Source organism: Enhydra lutris, unplaced genomic scaffold, assembly GCF_002288905.1.
Source record: "Enhydra lutris kenyoni isolate GAN:26980312 unplaced genomic scaffold, ASM228890v2 scaffoldscaffold69, whole genome shotgun sequence".
NCBI classification, from domain to species: domain Eukaryota; kingdom Metazoa; phylum Chordata; class Mammalia; order Carnivora; family Mustelidae; genus Enhydra; species Enhydra lutris.
This window is the reverse complement of record NW_019154153.1, coordinates 9,558,670-9,576,727: the sequence shown is the minus strand read 5'-3', so window position 1 is coordinate 9,576,727 and position 18,058 is coordinate 9,558,670.

Here is an 18,058-nt window from a genome sequence, read left to right as displayed (position 1 = left end):
CCTCTTTCTCTCAGTCGCCTTCCTCTTTTTACATTAGAATTTAGCTTTTTTTAAAATTTCCTTTAAATGTAGAAAGTTCATAGAGATCCAAACACATTTTCTGAATTTACTTAAGGGACAACATTCTTTGATTGCATCTGAATGTTTTAGACAGTTTGAGAATGGAAAATTGGATGCGTGGAAAATTTCTCTAATTTTGTTGTGACTACTGAAATTAAATTTATCATACGACATGACCTTCTAAATAAACACTACAATACCCTGAAGAACAGTGTTTTTGCCTTGTCTTGGCAGTGGATGTACATTAATCATTCAGATCATGGCCATGTGACTCAGAAGTAACCCATATTTTGTGTTAACACCTGAACAACCTAATGATTTTTTGTTTTCTAATTATTATTTTTCTCTCTACAAAAGTAATTACATACTTATTGAAGAAAATTTAGAAATGAGAAAAAAGAGAAAACGTATTGCTATTGTCCATTTAGGTGAATTCTAACTCTTGCTTTGATAAATAATGTTGAGATGAACATCTTGGGAGATAAGTCTTTGTGTTGCTTCATTGATTAATTTTTTCGACTGCAAGTAGTAGACTTATTACATGAGAATCTTTTTTACATATTCTCAAATTGCCATCTAGAAAATGTGTGCCTATGTATATACATAGCAGCATTATAAAAGAATGGCCCACGGTTCTTTTTTTTTTTTTTAAGATTTTTATTTATTTATTTGTCAGAGAGGTAGAACACAAGCAGGGGAGTGGCAGGCAGAGGGAGAAACAAGTAGAGGGAGAAGCTCAGTGGGGAGCCTGACATAGGACTCGATCCCATGGATCTTGGGATCCTGACTTGAGCCGAAGGCAGGCACATAACCAATTGAGCCACCCACGTGTCCTAAGAATGGCCCACACTTCAAAGCATTGAATATGACATTTGCTCAGTGTCCACCAATTTGAAACATGAAAAGTGCTATATTTCATTGTTTAAATTTTAATTTCCTTGAACACTAATGATATTCAGTAGTTCTCTGTTTTCTCTTTCCTCTTGCCATACTAGCCTGGAGATTTTTAAAAATTTATTTAATTAATTAATATATATTTTTTTAGACATATGTAACCTCTACACCCAATGTGGGGATCAATCACACAACCCTGAGATCAAGAGTTGCATGCCCCACCAACTGAGACAGCCAGGCACCACTAGCCTGGATATTTTAAATGGGGGTCATATTACTAGCTGTTGTGTCCGTTTGCTATTGTGGGACCATCAGTCCTTTAAATGGCTTTTGGGGCTCTCTCACATGAGAAGGGGCACAAGCCACTAATTAGTATCTGTGATTTTCTTCTTTCCCCTAACCTGAATTCCTTCAGAGATATCTACGGCCAAGGTCTCTACTACTCTACTTAGGGGAATGTATTCTAAGAAAAGAATTCTAAACATAAGGAGAAAATTACATACTTGTAATGTGGACACTTGTAACATGGCCATGATCTGAATGATTAATGTATGTCCACTGCCAAGACAAGGCAAAAACACTGTTCTTCAGGATATTGTAGTGTTTTTGAAGGTCATGTCATATGATAAATAGAAAACCAAAGGAAAGAACAGCTTAAATTTCCATAGAATAATATTAACAATGGTATGTCCACCTTTCCAATATTATGCGGTCATTAAAAATAATGTTTAAAAAGACTATGTCAAGACAATGAGAGCAAATATGGGAATTTCGGGACTAAATCAAACTAAAAAGCTTCTATACAGCAAAGAAAACCAACAACTAAATGAGAAAGCAACCTACAAAATGGAAGAAAATATCTGCAAATCATATATCTGATAAGAGGTTAATATCTAAAATATAAATATAAAGAACTCATACAACTCAACAGCAAAAAAACAAACAATTCACTGACAAATGGGCAGAGGATCTGAATAAACATTTTTTCACAGAAAACATACAGAAGGCCCACAGGTATATGAAAAGATGCTCAACATTACTGAACATCAGAGAAATGCTAATCAAAATCACAATGATATATCACCTTACACCTGGTAGAACAGTTATTATAAAAAAGACAAGAAATAACAACTATTACCAAGGATGTAGAGAAAAAGGAACGCATGTGCACTGTTAATAGGAAGGTAAATTGGTGCAGCCACTGTGGAAAACAATATGGCAGTTCCCCACAAGATTAAAAATAGAACTACCATGTTACCCAGCAATTTTTACTTCTGGGTATTTGTCCAAAGGAAATGAAAACACTAAATCAAAAAGATATCCCATGTTCACTGCAGCATTATTTACAATAGTTAAAACATGGAAATGACTTAAAAGCCCTTCAGTGGATGAATGGATTAAAAAAACTGTAGTATAAACACACTCGCGCACACACGCACATTCACCCAGAATGGAATACTATCCAGCCATAAAAAAAGGAAGGAAATCTTGCCGTTTGTGACAACATGAATGGACCTTGAGGGTACTATGCTATTATGCTAAGTTAAATAAGTCAGATAGAGAAAGTCAAATCCTGTATGATCTCACTTAAAAAATTTTTTTGAACTCATAGATACAGAGAATGGATTAGCAGTTGTCAGAGGTAGGGGATGGAGGGTGAGCGAAATGGATAAAGGTGGCTGAAAGGTACAAACTTCCAGTTACAAAATAAATAATCATAAAGATGCAACAACATACAGGGTGGTGACTATTGTATATTTGAAAGTTGCTTAAAAAGTAGATCTTAAAAGTTCTTATTGCAAGGGGGAAAAATTGTAATTGTGCGTGGATACTAACTAGACATTGTGATGATCATTTCGCAGTATATACAAATATCAAATCACTATGTTATACTATGTCAATTATATCTCCATAAAAATAAATAAATGATAGATAAATAAATAAAGGACTATACCTGGGCACCTGGGCGGCTCAGTCAGTTAAGCTTCTGCCTTTGGCTCAGGTTAGAATCCCAGTGTCCTGGGATTGAGTCCCACAATGGGCTCCTTACTCAGTGGGGAGTCTGCTTCTCCTGCTGCTTCCTCTGCCCCTTCCCCCTGCTCATTCTCTCTCTCTCTTTCTCTCTCTCTCTACCAGTCTATTTCTCTCTCTCAAATAAACAAATAATATCTTTAAAAAAAAAAAGACTGTACCATACAATGGAATATTATTAAGCCATAAAAAGGAATGAAGTACAGGTTCATACCATAACATGGATGAACTTTGAAAATATCATGCTAAGTGAAAAAGTCAGACATGAAAGACTATATGTCATATGATTACACTTATATCAAATGTCCAGAACAGGCAGCTCCAGAGAGAGAAAATACATGAGAGATTGCCCGGCATTTCATAGAGAGAGAGAAATGAAGAACTGCTGCTAAGAGGTATGGGATCTTTTTGAAGGGATAAAACTTCCAGAATTAAATAGTGATGGATGTGTTACCTTATAAATATGCTAAGAATCACTGAATCATACCTTTTAAAAAGGTATATTTTATAATATGTGAATTACAGCTCAATAAATTATTTTTAAAGGACTATACCAATATAGGAAATGTTCACAACATAATGTTGAACAGAAAAGTAAGGAATAAAATTATGTCAGCAGTGTAGACTGCTTAAATAGATCTCAGAGAGGATAGATGACGTCATAAAGCTTACTTGTTTTATGCATACCGTATCTGTGCTCATTTTGGAGAAAAAGAAATGTCTGCTCATTGCTCCCTCTGTTATTTTTTTTTAAAGATTATTTATTTATTTGACGAAGAGAGAGAGATCACAAGTAGGCAGAGAGCTAGGCAGAGAGAGAGAGGGGAAGCAGGCTCCCTGCTGAGCAGAGAGCCCGATGTGGGGCTCGATCCCAGGACCCCGAGATCATGACTTGAGTCAAAGGCAGAGGCTTAACCCACTGAGCCACCCAGGTGCCCCATTGCTCCCTCTGTTATTAGAAAATTAATTCTTCATCAGAATAATACACCTAAAAATACACCAAAACTTGCTTACCTCCTAGAGGTATTGATACAACCTAAAATTAAAAACCATGTGTTTGAGGCTTAACTTTAATTTTCATCAATAAAACATCTTTATTTTTTTTAATTGAACTGGTAGTCAAAGACTACTTCTTTTTTTTTTTAATATTTTTTATTAAGTAAACCCTACCCTCAATGTAGGTCTCAAACTCATGACCCCAAGATCAAGAGTTGCATGCTCTACTGACTGTGCCAGCCAAGTGTCCCAGAACAGTCTTCCTTTTAAGAAACTATTTCCATGAAGAGAGTTCTCTCAGAAGCCTTCCAATGTATCGTGATTTGTAGCTGCCAATTAGAGAGTTATTTGAGTAGATATTTCTAGGAATCACAGAGTAAAGCCTTTCATGCGGTGATATGAAGACTTGAATGTACAACATACTTCATGTAACTTTTTCAGAGTTTGTTGAGAAGTTATTAAACCCCCACACAGGCTTCAGACTTACCCCTTCACACTCATTTCCTGGGAGTGAATTTATAGATTTCATTCATTTGTGTGGTTTTAAGAATTCAAGATATAGGGGCACCTGGGTGGCTCAGTGGGTTAAGCCACTGCCTTCGGCTCAGGTCATGATCTCAGGGTCCTGGGATCGAGTCCCGCATCGGGCTCTCTGCTCAGCAGGGAGCCTGCTTTCCTCTCTCTCTCTCTGCCTGCCTCTCTGTCTACTTGTGATCTCTGTCTGTCAAATAAATAAATAAAATCTTTAAAAAAAAAAAAAAGAATTCAAGATATAACCTAATGGTTAAGAGTGTTAATGTTAGTGTTTACTTAACCTAATGGTTAAGTAAAAAACAGAAATTTCCCTAAGAACTATTTTTTTCTATGTCTTATTCTTCATGTGTATTTCATTTGCTATTTGGTAGTAAATTAAGTGTTCATTATTTAAATCCCTAAGGATGACATTCTTCACCAGAGATACACTCTACCTGGATTCAAATCCCAAATTCATCCTTGTCTAGCTATACTTTGGTCATGGACTTAACCTCAAGTTCTCAAGTTTCCTGATCCATAAAATGGGCATTGTTTCCTTTGGTGAACACAAATACACACACACATACACAGAGTATATATATATATATATATATATATATATATATATATATATAAAGAGTATATATATATATATATAGATATATATAGATATATATATAGATATAGATAAAGGAGATATAAGAGATTATAAGTACACTTATTTTGAGCACTGAGAAATGTACAGAATTATTGAGTCATTATATTGTACACCTGAAACTAATGTAACATCATATGTTAATTATACTTGAATTTTAAAAACCCATCAGTTATAGGTTGAGCATAAGAGAGTGCCTAGAGAAAATAAGAAATAGATGCAGTGCTGAATAAGAACATCTGTGAAGGCAGAAGACCCAGAGTACGAACAAATTTGGGGGGTGGGGGACATCCTATGAACAAATGAAAAAGATAGAACTCCACCCAGTGTGGAGGGTCCTAGAGCTAGCACCCAGAGCCCAGTGTCCTGATTATCACTCTACTTACGGGACACACATAAATGAGAATGTTCAAAATTTGATGTAAACCAGCCCCAAGATAGAACATCTTCAGGAATGCACTCTGAAGTGCTAAGGTTTCTGTCTTTTTCCTTCTGCATCCCTAAATCATCCAAGAGCCTTTTAAGGAAGTTTAGAGCCTCTGCCTTTGTCCTGAGCACTCTCAATGGTCTTTGTACAGAACTGTCTTTCGAAGCAGAAGGAAAAAAGATTCTTAACTAAAGTCTAGTTTTAAAATTCAAAGCCAATATTGTCATCATGAGTGTTGGAGGCACTGATTTCTTTGAAGAGCTTACCAGGATGTGTAGCTAAACATCCAACAGACGTTAGTTGTTGGTGGTGGTTTTTTTACTATGCTCACGGTATTAGCTGTCCTCCTGGTCCCCTGAAAAAATTAAGTCCCCCATCAAGCAGAGATCAAGTGTTGTCGTTGCATTAGATATATGAGAAAATATTTGTCTTTTCCCATTCAAAACTCTAGGAAAATTGATTCCTTGAGCTGGGTTATAGAAGTCTAGAGTCTCATATACAAAGATTGCTAGTAGATTTTAAATTGTTAATTATCCCTACTGAAAAGTTTGTTAATAACATAAAATCTCTTTATGCAAATATGATTTTTTTTGCCCTAGACACATGGATGAAAAATTGTCATATTATTATGAATTATAAATATGTAAATCTATTATAGCAGCTTTATGGTTTCTTTGAAGTGATTTTTAAATATACTGAAAAAACTCTTTTTCCTTTCTATAGATTCAGAAATATATAGCACTTAGGTTATTCATATGATGTATTACTTATGGTTATATCTGGCAGGAATATCCTTTCATTTTTTTCCATGTAAAACAATTACCATATGCTAATGAGTAGTATTTTTTTCCGTTGTAGTCATTTGCTATTAGGCTCTGAAATGTATTTTGCAAGTGGAACAAGATGTTGAAATATGCTTTGAACACACCATATTTTATTTTTCAATTCATAATTAAGTTTTGATATAAAGTCCCTGATGTTAAGACACAGAATGATTTAGTGAGAAAAATCTGAGATTCCTAGTCTGGATTTGAATCTGAACTGAATTACTTAACTTCTGAGTAGCCTAAAGCAAATCCTTTAATCTTGTTTTGCCTCTGTTTCCTCATTCTGCTTTCCCGGACCCATGCAAAATTGAAAACAATGAGCAAGGCTTTTAAAAACAATTCAATTAGTCACTTGTAGGAGATTCCCTGTATGATTTTGAGGGCTGAAAGACTAGCTTCCCAGCACCCATTTCTCCTTTCCAATAGCACCCAAATTTCATTTTGAGGAATTAATTCTACCCCACTGTATATGGTCTGGTGGACCTCTATTCAGATGCCCTAGCTTCCCCTAGACAAGGGACATACCCATGTCCCAAAATGGGCCATTTAAATTCTTTCTCCTTGAGCTGGTGAAACAGAAATTAGAAATGTTTACCATTTGATTTTCTCCCAAGTAGCAGGGTCCTGAACACATTCGTCCATGATGTGCCCCATGTTGTGCTTCTATCTCCAGAAGCAGCTCCAGGTGAGCCTCTCTCTGGTTTAGTTTCTCAGCTTCCCATAAATTATGAGAGCATGCAAGAATTTCAGTAGATTCCTTCCTGTTTAGGTTAGCCACAATCATGTTTTCTGTTGTTTACAACTAAAGAGCCCTCACTAATAGATCAGTGTGATTTTATTGAATATTTTCTCAGAGCAGGCACTAAGCAGGGTATTGTGAGGGCTACAGAGATTCATAAAACATCATGCCTATTTCTAACTCACTGGAGAACAGAAAGACCCTCGAAGAAATTACTGTATAAAGCAATGCGTAATGAGGCCCAAATGAGTAGTAAAAACAATACTTGAGAGGCTGTGCTTTATTGTAGTAAATATACAGAATTTGGAGCCAGACACTGCACCCCTGAACCCCAACTCCGCCACTTTCTATCTGTGATGGGCACATTTCTCAAAGACTCTGCCCGTTCTCTCCTGCTGCAGCAAATAAGAAAGCAGATTTTCAAAGTTTATAACCTGCAAGGCACTACACAAATACTAGTTACTAATGATCACAGTGAGCTAGGCATGGTCAGGAGTTTCATGGGGTGAGCCATTCTGTATGAAAGCAAACATTTGCTGAATGCCTAATATACACCAAGCACTGTCCCAGATATAAAATTTTGAATCTTACAACAGTCCTCTTTGTTAAGTATAATTATTCCCCTTTTAATAAAATTTTGAAAACTAAGACCTATGTATGTTTGGTAATTTGCCAAAGGTCAAAGAGCTAGTAATTGACAAATCCTGGATTTGCACTGCATCTATCTGACTCCCAGTTCTATGGCATCACCACAAGATGCTTCGCTTAGAGTATTTTAGGAAGAGTGGGATTCCAAGCAGGAGCAATGCTGTGAACAAAGTTATGTATCTAGATCTCTCTGCTCTCATCCCCTACACATGTTATCAGCATCCTCCTGATAATCTCCTCAAGCTCTTCACTCTCGGAGACAGGCAGAGAAGTCAGACACATTAGACACAGGCTTTGTGGCAAGTTCATTTGAAGCAAGCTCCCCATCAGTAGTAACAGTGAGGGCACAGAGTAGGCACATCTCCTGGGAGAAGGCTCTCTTTTACCCTTGCTTGTAGATGAGAAGTGGGCTCAGAAATGCCGTGATAATTGCGTGCTACTTTATTTTCCCTTCCTTCTAATGGAATATGCTACTTTGTTTACCCTTCCTTCTAATGGAAAGACAGTACAAGCTCTAAGATCAAGCACACTGTGGAAATCGAAGATTCCTATTAGCAAAAGTCACCTGGTTAACGAAAAGGGAACTACTAACTCGAGATCTTTCAGCCCAGATCCAGAGAGACATTGCAGGAAGCTGCTGCCACACCAAAGTAAAGTGATCTGAAGGACTGTTCAGATGTCTTTGGATCCTGGCAGCCATATTTCCAGGGGTTATCTTAGGAAGCCAGGATCTGGCTTTTCCCAGAAAACCTGATGGAATAATATCCATATCCTGTCACGGCTAATCAGTAAAATTCTCTTCTGGGTGATTAATTAATATCTGATAGCATCTTCTCAATTTTACATTGACTCTAGTTAGATGGACAATAATACAATGATTGGGATAATAATCATATTAACTGTCTTATCCTGCTTATTACTTATTACTTATGTAAGGGCCTATTTAGCCAGAGCAATTTCATCTCGGTTGAACAGCCATTTTGTTGTTTATGCAGTAAAACTTAAACTGACCCTGACCATCCTCCCCACCTCCACCCCCTCCCACCACCAGGGGAACTTACTTAAAAGCAAGTCCGGGAAACTAGTAAAATATGGTTGACCAGTCCCAGGTAACAGAGCCCAAATACAAGGGTGGGTCAGGTCAGGTGGAGACATCCAATCAGTGGGGCATGCATATTGTCTCCCTAGCTACCAAGGAGTGTGGGCCCTGCCTTTTGGGCACCTTTTGGGCGCCAATTTTGACCAAGGTGATAGGCTAGTTCAAATAGCTACTATGGGGTGAATTATAATTCAATTGGCCATCCGCGTGTGACCTAGCATGACTGTGCAGCTTTCTCTGTGTGTTGCAATCTCATTGGCCACCTGTGTGTGGCCAGGCCCAACCACATGGCCTCTGCCCTTTAAAAGTTAGTCTGTAAGGCAGGAAGGGGTCACCCTCTCTGTAAGAGGCAGCCGGAACAGTCGGTTTGATTCTTGATGCTTGGTGTGAAAGAAAGCTTTGCTTGACTTTTGCTTTGTATCAGTCTTGCTCCTTTGATTACAGACCTAACACTTACAGGTTTCTAAAATCAATTATTTACACCAGGATAGGAAAGAAAAGAAATCCCTGTGCTTTCTGTGTCATTGTGGTGACCCGGATTGAAGAGGGGAATATATTTGAGAAAAGAAAGCAAATAAAATAAAATATATTACTTAATGGTACAAACTTTTCAGTAACTGTGTTATATTGATCATACAGCTGAATGTGGTCATCAGTCATTGCTTAAATTGAATGAACAAGGTTGGGTAGTTTAATGGATCCCATAAGTCAGAGTTGTATTGCTATAGAATGAGTTGTTCACTCATTAAAATACTGAGGAGCTGTGCAAAGCATAAAGCAACCATCAGAATTACACTATCAGAAGTATTAGACCTCTGGGGAATGAAATAGGATGTCTTAAATCAGTTGTCTGCTATTTGTTGAAATTAGACAACCTCCATACAGCTCAGTCATTCTCTTCAGATCTTTTGTTGTTATTGACAAAAGCAAGAGGAGATTAATGTTTAAGTAAAATATCAGTCCTCCCATGTATTACTTTCAAGGACAGATGATGAACCTAATACTATTCTTTTAAATTATTTTAATCAGATGGTCAGTAATATTTGTTCTTAGAATTTATCTTCATAGACATGAAAGATGAATGAATTTAAGACATGACTCAGCCTAGAAAATATCACAGCCAAAGAGTTACAAAACAAATAGGCAATATAAATGCAATTTGTATACTTGTTTGTGTACTGACCCAGACATCCTCAAGAATTTGGGACCGTCGAGTTATACACTCTTTAGTCATGCTGCCAGTAGTCACCATATACTTTTTATAGCATCACTGATCTATGAAAACAATTTTTTGATCCATGAAAACGTTTTTTCATTTATATTTTCATTTATATTTACTCTCCCAACGTTGATTTACCTACATGTGGTTTTATTAGCCTTATAAACTTCACCTTTCCATCTATATTTTTATCTGCTATATTCATTATCTACTGCTACTTAACAAATCACCCCCAAAATGTAGCAGCTTAAATCAATAAATATTTGGTAACAGTTTCCATAAGTTGGGAATCTTGATGCAACTTAGCCAGGTCCTAAAACTCAGTCTTTCATGAGGCCACCATTAAGGTGCTGGCTATCATCTAAAGGCTGGACTGGGGAAGGGTCTACTTCTTAGCTCATATGGCTAATGGCAGGATTCAGTCCCTCCTGGGGTATTGCCTAGAGGCCTCCCTTAGTTGTATATCTCTCCCTCTCTCCCAATGTCCTCCCCATAGGGCACCTCACAATGCAACATCTGTCCTCCATGAGAGTGAGAGAGAAGAAAATAAGAGAGAAAGATGGAAATCAGTCTCTTCACGATCTAATCTCAAGAGGTGACATCTTGTCACTCTTTCTGTATTCTGTTAGAAACAAGTCACTAGGTTTAGTTTACACTCAAGGGAAGAGGATTACACAAGAGTGTGAGTATCAGGAGATAGGATTATCAGGGGCCCTATTAGAAGCTGCCTCCACATCCAACAGAAATGGGTATGGCTCATGAAATGCAGTTCATGTTCTAATTACACTCAGAGTCACACATAAAATATTTAAATATTAAAATAAAAAACTTAGTGTAAAAAATATTTAAATACCCTAAAGAACGAAGTGAAATTTTCATTTAATTTGGATTCCCCAATATTTCAAAATTTTCAAAAATTAATGTCTGATTAATTTTTAACTCTTCCAATACCATATTAGTGGATTTTCATCATATACCATGCATTACTAAAAGAATCAGTATATAGCTTAAACATCTTCTTTTTTTTTTAAGATTTTATTTATTTATTTGACAGAGATCACAAGTAGGCAGAGAGAGAGAGAGGGAAGCAGACTCCCTGCTGAGGAGAGAGCCTGATGTGGGACTCTATCCCAGGACCCTGAGATCATGACCTGAGCCAAAGGCAGCAGCTTAACCCACTGAGCCACCCAGGCGCCCCTATAGCTTAAACATCTTCTTGAAGTAAAATGTTAATAAAAGGCTTTCATAGATATGATGATGGCACTAAATCAGTTTAAGTATCACCTACAAAGCCTTGGGTTGTTTGTTTGTTTGTTTGTTTTTAAGATTTTATTTATTTATTTGAGAAAGAGAGAGAATGAGAGAGAGCATGAGAGGGGAGAAGGTCAGAGGGAGAAGCAGACTCCCTGTGGAGCAGGGAGCCTGATGTGGGACTCGATCCTGTGACTCTGGAATCATGACCTGAGCTGAAGGCAGTGGCTTAACCAACTGAGCCTTAGGATTTTTCATCATTTTTTACCTGCTTTTTTATTCTCCCCTCTAGTCAATTTTAATGAAAATAAATAAGGTTGTTTAATGGGATGGTATAGGAAAAGCAAAATACTTTGAGGATTAAAATGTTTATTTGCATTTAATTAAGAAAGCTTTCCTGCTGGTGCCCCTGGGTGACTCAGTAAGTTAAGCGTGGAACTCTTGATTTCCACACAGGTCGGGATCTCATGGGGCGGGAGATCGAGCCCCACCTTGGCTCCATGGTCAGTGCTCAGCAGGGAGTCTTCTTGAAGATTCTCTCCCTCTGCCCCACTACTAATGCATGCATTCTCTCTCGCTAAAATAAATGAATCTAAGAATAAATAAATAAGTAAGTAAGTAAGTAAACAAACGAATGAATAGATTCCTGCTACACAAGGATGAGAGGAAGATTATATGGCAGACACAAAATCAAGAACTCGGAATATTTTAGGACTCAGCATTTTTAATACAGCCTTTCTCCTAGATAAGTCTGAAACTGACTACAGATGTCATATATATCTTCTGAAACACTTTAATAATGTCATCTATGAACCATGCTATTCCTAAGGGAAAGTAACTGTGTATATGATTGAGCAACACATAGTAAAATTAGGTGTACCTATATACACACATCCCTTCACACCTGGCTAATTTCTTCATGTATGCCATTCATGAAGCTCTAATCATTCACTTCTTACTCTGATAAATAATGAAAGTATGAGAAATACTGACCCTCATCTGTGAATTAGGGTTCACCAAAGTGTGACAAATAAACCCAAAATCTAATAGCCTAAGACAATAACAGCTTATTTATTCCTCACACTGGATGATTTCTGTCACCTCATTCAAACTAAGACAACCAAACCCTGACACTTAATATTGTCACTGTTGGTTGCCTTAAGCGAAACTTTCCTGCATGGTTCTTCTGAAACAGCCAAAGAAATTGAGAGCAAAAACTTTTATCTAACTTAGGGAACAGGTTGCAGAACTGTTTTGTACCAGTGTGATAATAAATACCTGTTGGTGTGGCAGTATGTGATTTGGTTGTGACATATTACCTGAAGGGATGAGCGACAGGGGAGACCTATAAACCTCACCCAAAGTACCTTTCATTATAGTTTACTCATGGACTTAAAAGAAAACTAAATTTATAGGCTGACTTTGCGTTTCGGGTTTTTTAAAAGATTTTATTTATTTATCTGAGCGAGAGAGGACATGAGACAGCACAAGCAGGGGGAGGGGCAATGGGAGAGGGAGAAGCAGACTCTTCCATGAGCAGGGATCCTGACCAGGGAGCCGGCTCAGGGCTTGATCCAAGGACCCCAGGATCACAACCTGAGCCAAAGGCAGTTGCTTAACCAAATGAGCCACCCAGGTGCCCCCTTTGCATCTTGGAAAAGGGTAAATTAATATCCTATTATTTTCACCACATTCTAAAAGAGTAGAAATCAGAAACTCATGACATTTAAAAATCAGATTGATAACTGTCTTAGGGAAAAGTCACTCCAAAAAAAAAAGGAACAAAGCTTTTCTTTTGACAGATTATATCTTAGCATGCTATTAACTGGAATGTTCTTCAATAATTCATAAAAGGTAATTTTTCTGCTGATTTTATTTACTAGTAAAGGATTAACAATAAATCCTTAAAAATCTAAACACAGACACAAACCACTTGTCATTTTCTATTTAAAAGACATTCATTCTTCTGAACGCTTTTGATACACATATTCACTTTTTGTATCTAAAATTTATCTAATCCTTATAATTTAAGCAGATAAGTAGATAAAGCAAACAACTTCATTTTTTATAAAAACAAGAATCAATATTTCAAAATTGCTTCTTTGCTCTTGCAATTTTATCATGTTCTCTTCAGTATCCCTATGGGAAAGTTAATTCAAAAGTTATGTTGCTGGGGCGCCTGGGTGGCTCAGTGGGTTAAAGCCTCTTCTTTCTGTTCAGGTCATGATCCCAGAGTCCTGGGATTGAGCCCCGCATCAGGCTCTCTGCTCAGCAGGGAGCCTGCTTTCCTTCCTCTCTCTCTCTCTGCCTGCCTCTCTGCCTACTTGTGATCTCTGTCTGTCAAATAAATTAAAAAAAAAAAAAGTTATGTTGCTACATCTTTCAGTCCCCTTCTTCCTTGTGTTTCTGAAAGGTGTGGTGTACATACACGGAACAGCAGAAAGGGTGAAATGATACAGAAGTTTAGTCATAGGGGCTTGGAAGGGGTTTAAGGAAGGCTGGTATCAGTCTTTAATTCTTCCACATTGAGGAATTATTTTTTTTTCTTTTTGATAGAGACAGAGTATGTGTATAAGTTGGGGGGTAGGAGGGACAAAGGGAGAGAATTTTTTTTTTTTAAGATTTATTTATCTCAAAGAGTGAAAGAGAAAACAAGCAGGGGCAGAGGAAGAGGGAGAAGCAGAATCCCCACTGAGCAGGGAGCCTGATGTGGGGCTCCATCCCAGGATCCCAGGATCATGACGTGAGCCCAAGGCAGATGCTCAACTTACTGAGCCACCCAAGTGCCCCAAGAAAGAGAATCTTAAGCAGGCTCTGCACAGAGCTCGATCTCACAACCCTGAGATCATAACCCCAGCCAAAAATCAAAAGTTGGACACTCAACCAACTGAGCCACCCAGGTGCTCCCTAAAGAATTAACTTTTAAGCAGGATAAAGAAGAAAAACATGTAGTGGTTTGGATCTTTGATGTACCCCTGCTCATGTCATATGCCGTCTGTACTGGAATATTCACTTCTCATTCCAGGGTCTTATTACAAATACAGGTGGCTTTGCTATGAAGTTAATGAAGCTTAAGTTCAGAGTCCCTCGCTTCCACTGGCCCTTCTCAAGGCCCTAGGAGAGTTTCTAGTGATGTGTTCACCTGATCAAATACTTTTTCAATTTTGCAAGTATTCATGTGTCGGAGGAAGCCATGGGAATTTAAAGGGGAAATTAAGCATATATTTAGCTGGATTCAGAAAAATATGTATGGTTTTGTGGTCACCCCTTATAATGCTAACGTATTGCTGGCCTATAGCTAATGCCCACTGTGCAAATTCACCAGGCATTGCAACATGAAGTTGTAGGCCAGAAACTGTGCCTTGTTAAAGACTTTCCCAAATTTGACAATAATCCTAAAAATGTGTATGACACTACCAATTGTAAAGTTTCGCAGACGATGTAAACACAATACCAGGCAAGGTAGGCACAAGGCAAGATTTATTAAAGGCACTCTCCGGCAAAGTTTCAGGGCTCGGAAGAAGGGGAGCCAGGAAAGTTGTGCCGGGAGGAGGTGGGCACTCTCAGATGAGGTTCCGCAACTCGGAAAGGGAAAGTTGAGAAAGTCACACTGGGAGGGAGTTGGCGGGGGTCTTTTATCTGTTTCTTGCATAGGTATTGTGTTACCTATGGAGATGAGATCTGGGCATACATCCTTTTGGCAGGAGAGTCAAGGGTTAAGGAAAAGGCGGGGTGAGGGAGGGGAAGGATGGAGGACGGTGGGACCTGGCAGTCATTTCTATTGTTCCTCCTGCACTCCCGGAGCCGGATCCCGAGCCTGCAGACCCAACACCAATGAGTTATGAAGCAGAAATTAACATTACTGAATGATCAGTAACAAAAGACAAATTTCAACCAACTACGCTAGAGAAAACAACCTTTCTATGATCTCAATAGATAATACAAAATCATTTACATGAGAAAACAATCAAGGAACATATAGCCAAAAAAAGCGGGAGAAAAATATTATAGAGTGTGTTAGGCTATTTATTTTCTTAAAGTTATACACCACACCCAGTGCTCCATAATTTGTAACTTGTTATTTCTTTCCCGTTTTCAATGAATTTATTTTCATGCTAAGTTTTTTCCTCTCTTAAGGAGTGATACAAAATTGTTTAAACTTTAGGTCCATAAAACTTGAATTGATCCAAATTACATGTAGTAATTCGTTTCATACTACACTGATGTAGAAGCTGTCATCTCCACTTTATAGCTCAGAAAACTGAGGTAGAAAAAGATTAAGTCCACAGAGACAGTAGTGATTGTGATGAAGTTTTAGAACATAGGTGAGGTTCAGTGGGGTGAGGTCCAGAGCCGAAGACCAAGAAAGAATTCTTGAGACATCTTTGGTGCAAAATGGTTGTTTATTAAAGCACAGGGACAGGACCCAAGGGCAGAAAGAGCTGCTGCCCCAGGGTTGTGAGGGGTTAGGATTATGTACCCTGGAGTTGGGGGGGAGGTAAGGAAAAGAGAGATTTCAATAGAACTTTCATATGCTAAAGAGGGCCTACAAAGATACCTGATACCAGAGGCCTTGCCAATGCCAAGGTCATTTTGCCCTCTAGCAAGGTATTAACATTAAGATGGGTGGGAGATTCCTAAAGAATGTCACATATGTCCCACCCATGAGTTAGAGTGGGGGAAAGTTGGGGTGTCAGCTTTTGCTTTGTCCTCAGCCAGCCTTCTATTCCCTCATCAATTGGATTCGGATTTGAACCCAGCTCGTTGGTTTCTGAGCCTGTATCTTATTCACTCATTTTTCACCCTGTTGCCTCTGAGGATGAATGAGGCCCAGCTCCTTGTCATCAAGAAGCTTACAGTTCAGTAGTGAACAGATAACAACTACCATATAGTATGATGTGTGCCATATTGGCTACACAAGATACAGGATTAGAAAGGAGAAATTGAATTTCCAGGATAGTAGGGAAGGCTCCACAAAGAAAGTGACACCAACTTGGTTATACTAAATAAAGTTCATATTCAAAATTCTATAAACTTATTTCATGTACCTAAAACAGTTACCTCCAGTCACCAAGCAAAAATTTATAATATCAAATTGTATATCACTTGATCCTAGGGCACAAAATTAACCTAGTTAAGTAACTATGTTTTCAAAAACACAACAGAGATTAAAAGAATAAACTAAGTCTTTTGAAATGCATTAACTCTCCACCACTCCCACCAACAAAACAAGAATGATGGTGAAAATGAAGAGACTATTAGGACTCAAGGTTTTATGTACCTGCACGGGAAATTATCTAAATCTGATGCAAAATTGAAATGGGACTGAGTTTTGTTAGCCTGATGTAGTTTTCCATTCAGTGTTCTACATATTCTAACCCAAGCTTGGTTACTATAGGTGCCAATTACAGAAGTAGAAACTGATTACAGAAGTAGAAACTGATGAGGGAAACAGAGGCAGAAGAAAAATTATTAAATTTCCTTACCTACTGACAAGCCCTTGAAACAGGCAGAGTGACTCTCCTCTAGGGACTCAACTACCCTCACCTTGAGGCTTTGCTAAGGGCAAAGGACAATCCTAGCCTGACCAACCCCCTACCCCCAACCAGGATCTTGTAAGTCTACTTTACAATTCCTTTGGAAACTTTATCTCTAAACCTCCAAGATAGTGTTGACAATCATTCCCAAGTATATGGCCCACTGATACACATCTAAAGGGTCTCAGGAGAAGGTTTTATTACTGGTAATGAATAACCTTTTCCCTAGACAATAGCTAGCCCCTCAAGGTCCTATAAATCTTGCTTCCAAAGCAAGATTGCTTCCAAAATTCCTTAGCAACCTATGCTATCCCTAATCCCCTCCCAACTTACAAGTATATAATAGACCACTCCTCACATTCCCCCCCCCCAGGCAGCAGCTCTTCCTGCCCCCGGGTCCTGTCCCCGTGCTTTAATAAACCACCATTTTGCACCAAAGATGTCTCAAGAATTCTTTCTTGGTCATCAGCTCCAGACCTCACCCCACCGAACCTCACTTACTACGTTCTAGAACTTCATCAGAAACCTTGGTTTATAGGCTAAGGAATTCACTTCAGAATGAACGTTATACTACAAGAAGCAAATTTAGATCTTTGCTTTCAAATGAGCACAAAGTGAGCTCCATTTTTCCATAACTGAAAGTGACAAGGGAAATAGAGTTAATTTAATAAGCAACAAGCATGATGGAAGAAGAAGAATAAAAACAGGGCTCATTAGGGAAAGCATTACCATTCAATCACTTTTAATGGGCTTCTTCACACTCCAATGAGCTTAAAGCACTAGATTATTTCTTATGAAAATTGCTGAGAATAGTAAATCAGATTGAAAATTTATTTTTTTTACATTTTTTTTAATTTTATTTTTTATTTTTTATAATGAAAATTTAATTTTTGAAACAACATTAAGCAAAGACCAAATATCCATGTTAATCAATTAAGCCCAGTTGTATTTGGCTCAGTGGTCAAGCAATCAATTGATTTGTTTGCAATACTAATTCATTTGTGACAAGATAGCATTAAGTGTAAAGTAACTGATGAAAGCAAATTGCAAAAAAGGGGGCCAAGAAAAAGAAGAAAGAAGGAAGAAGGAAGAAGAAAGAAGAAGAAGAAGAAAGAAGAAGAAGAAGAAGAAGAAGAAGAAGAAGAAGAAGAAGAAGAAGAAG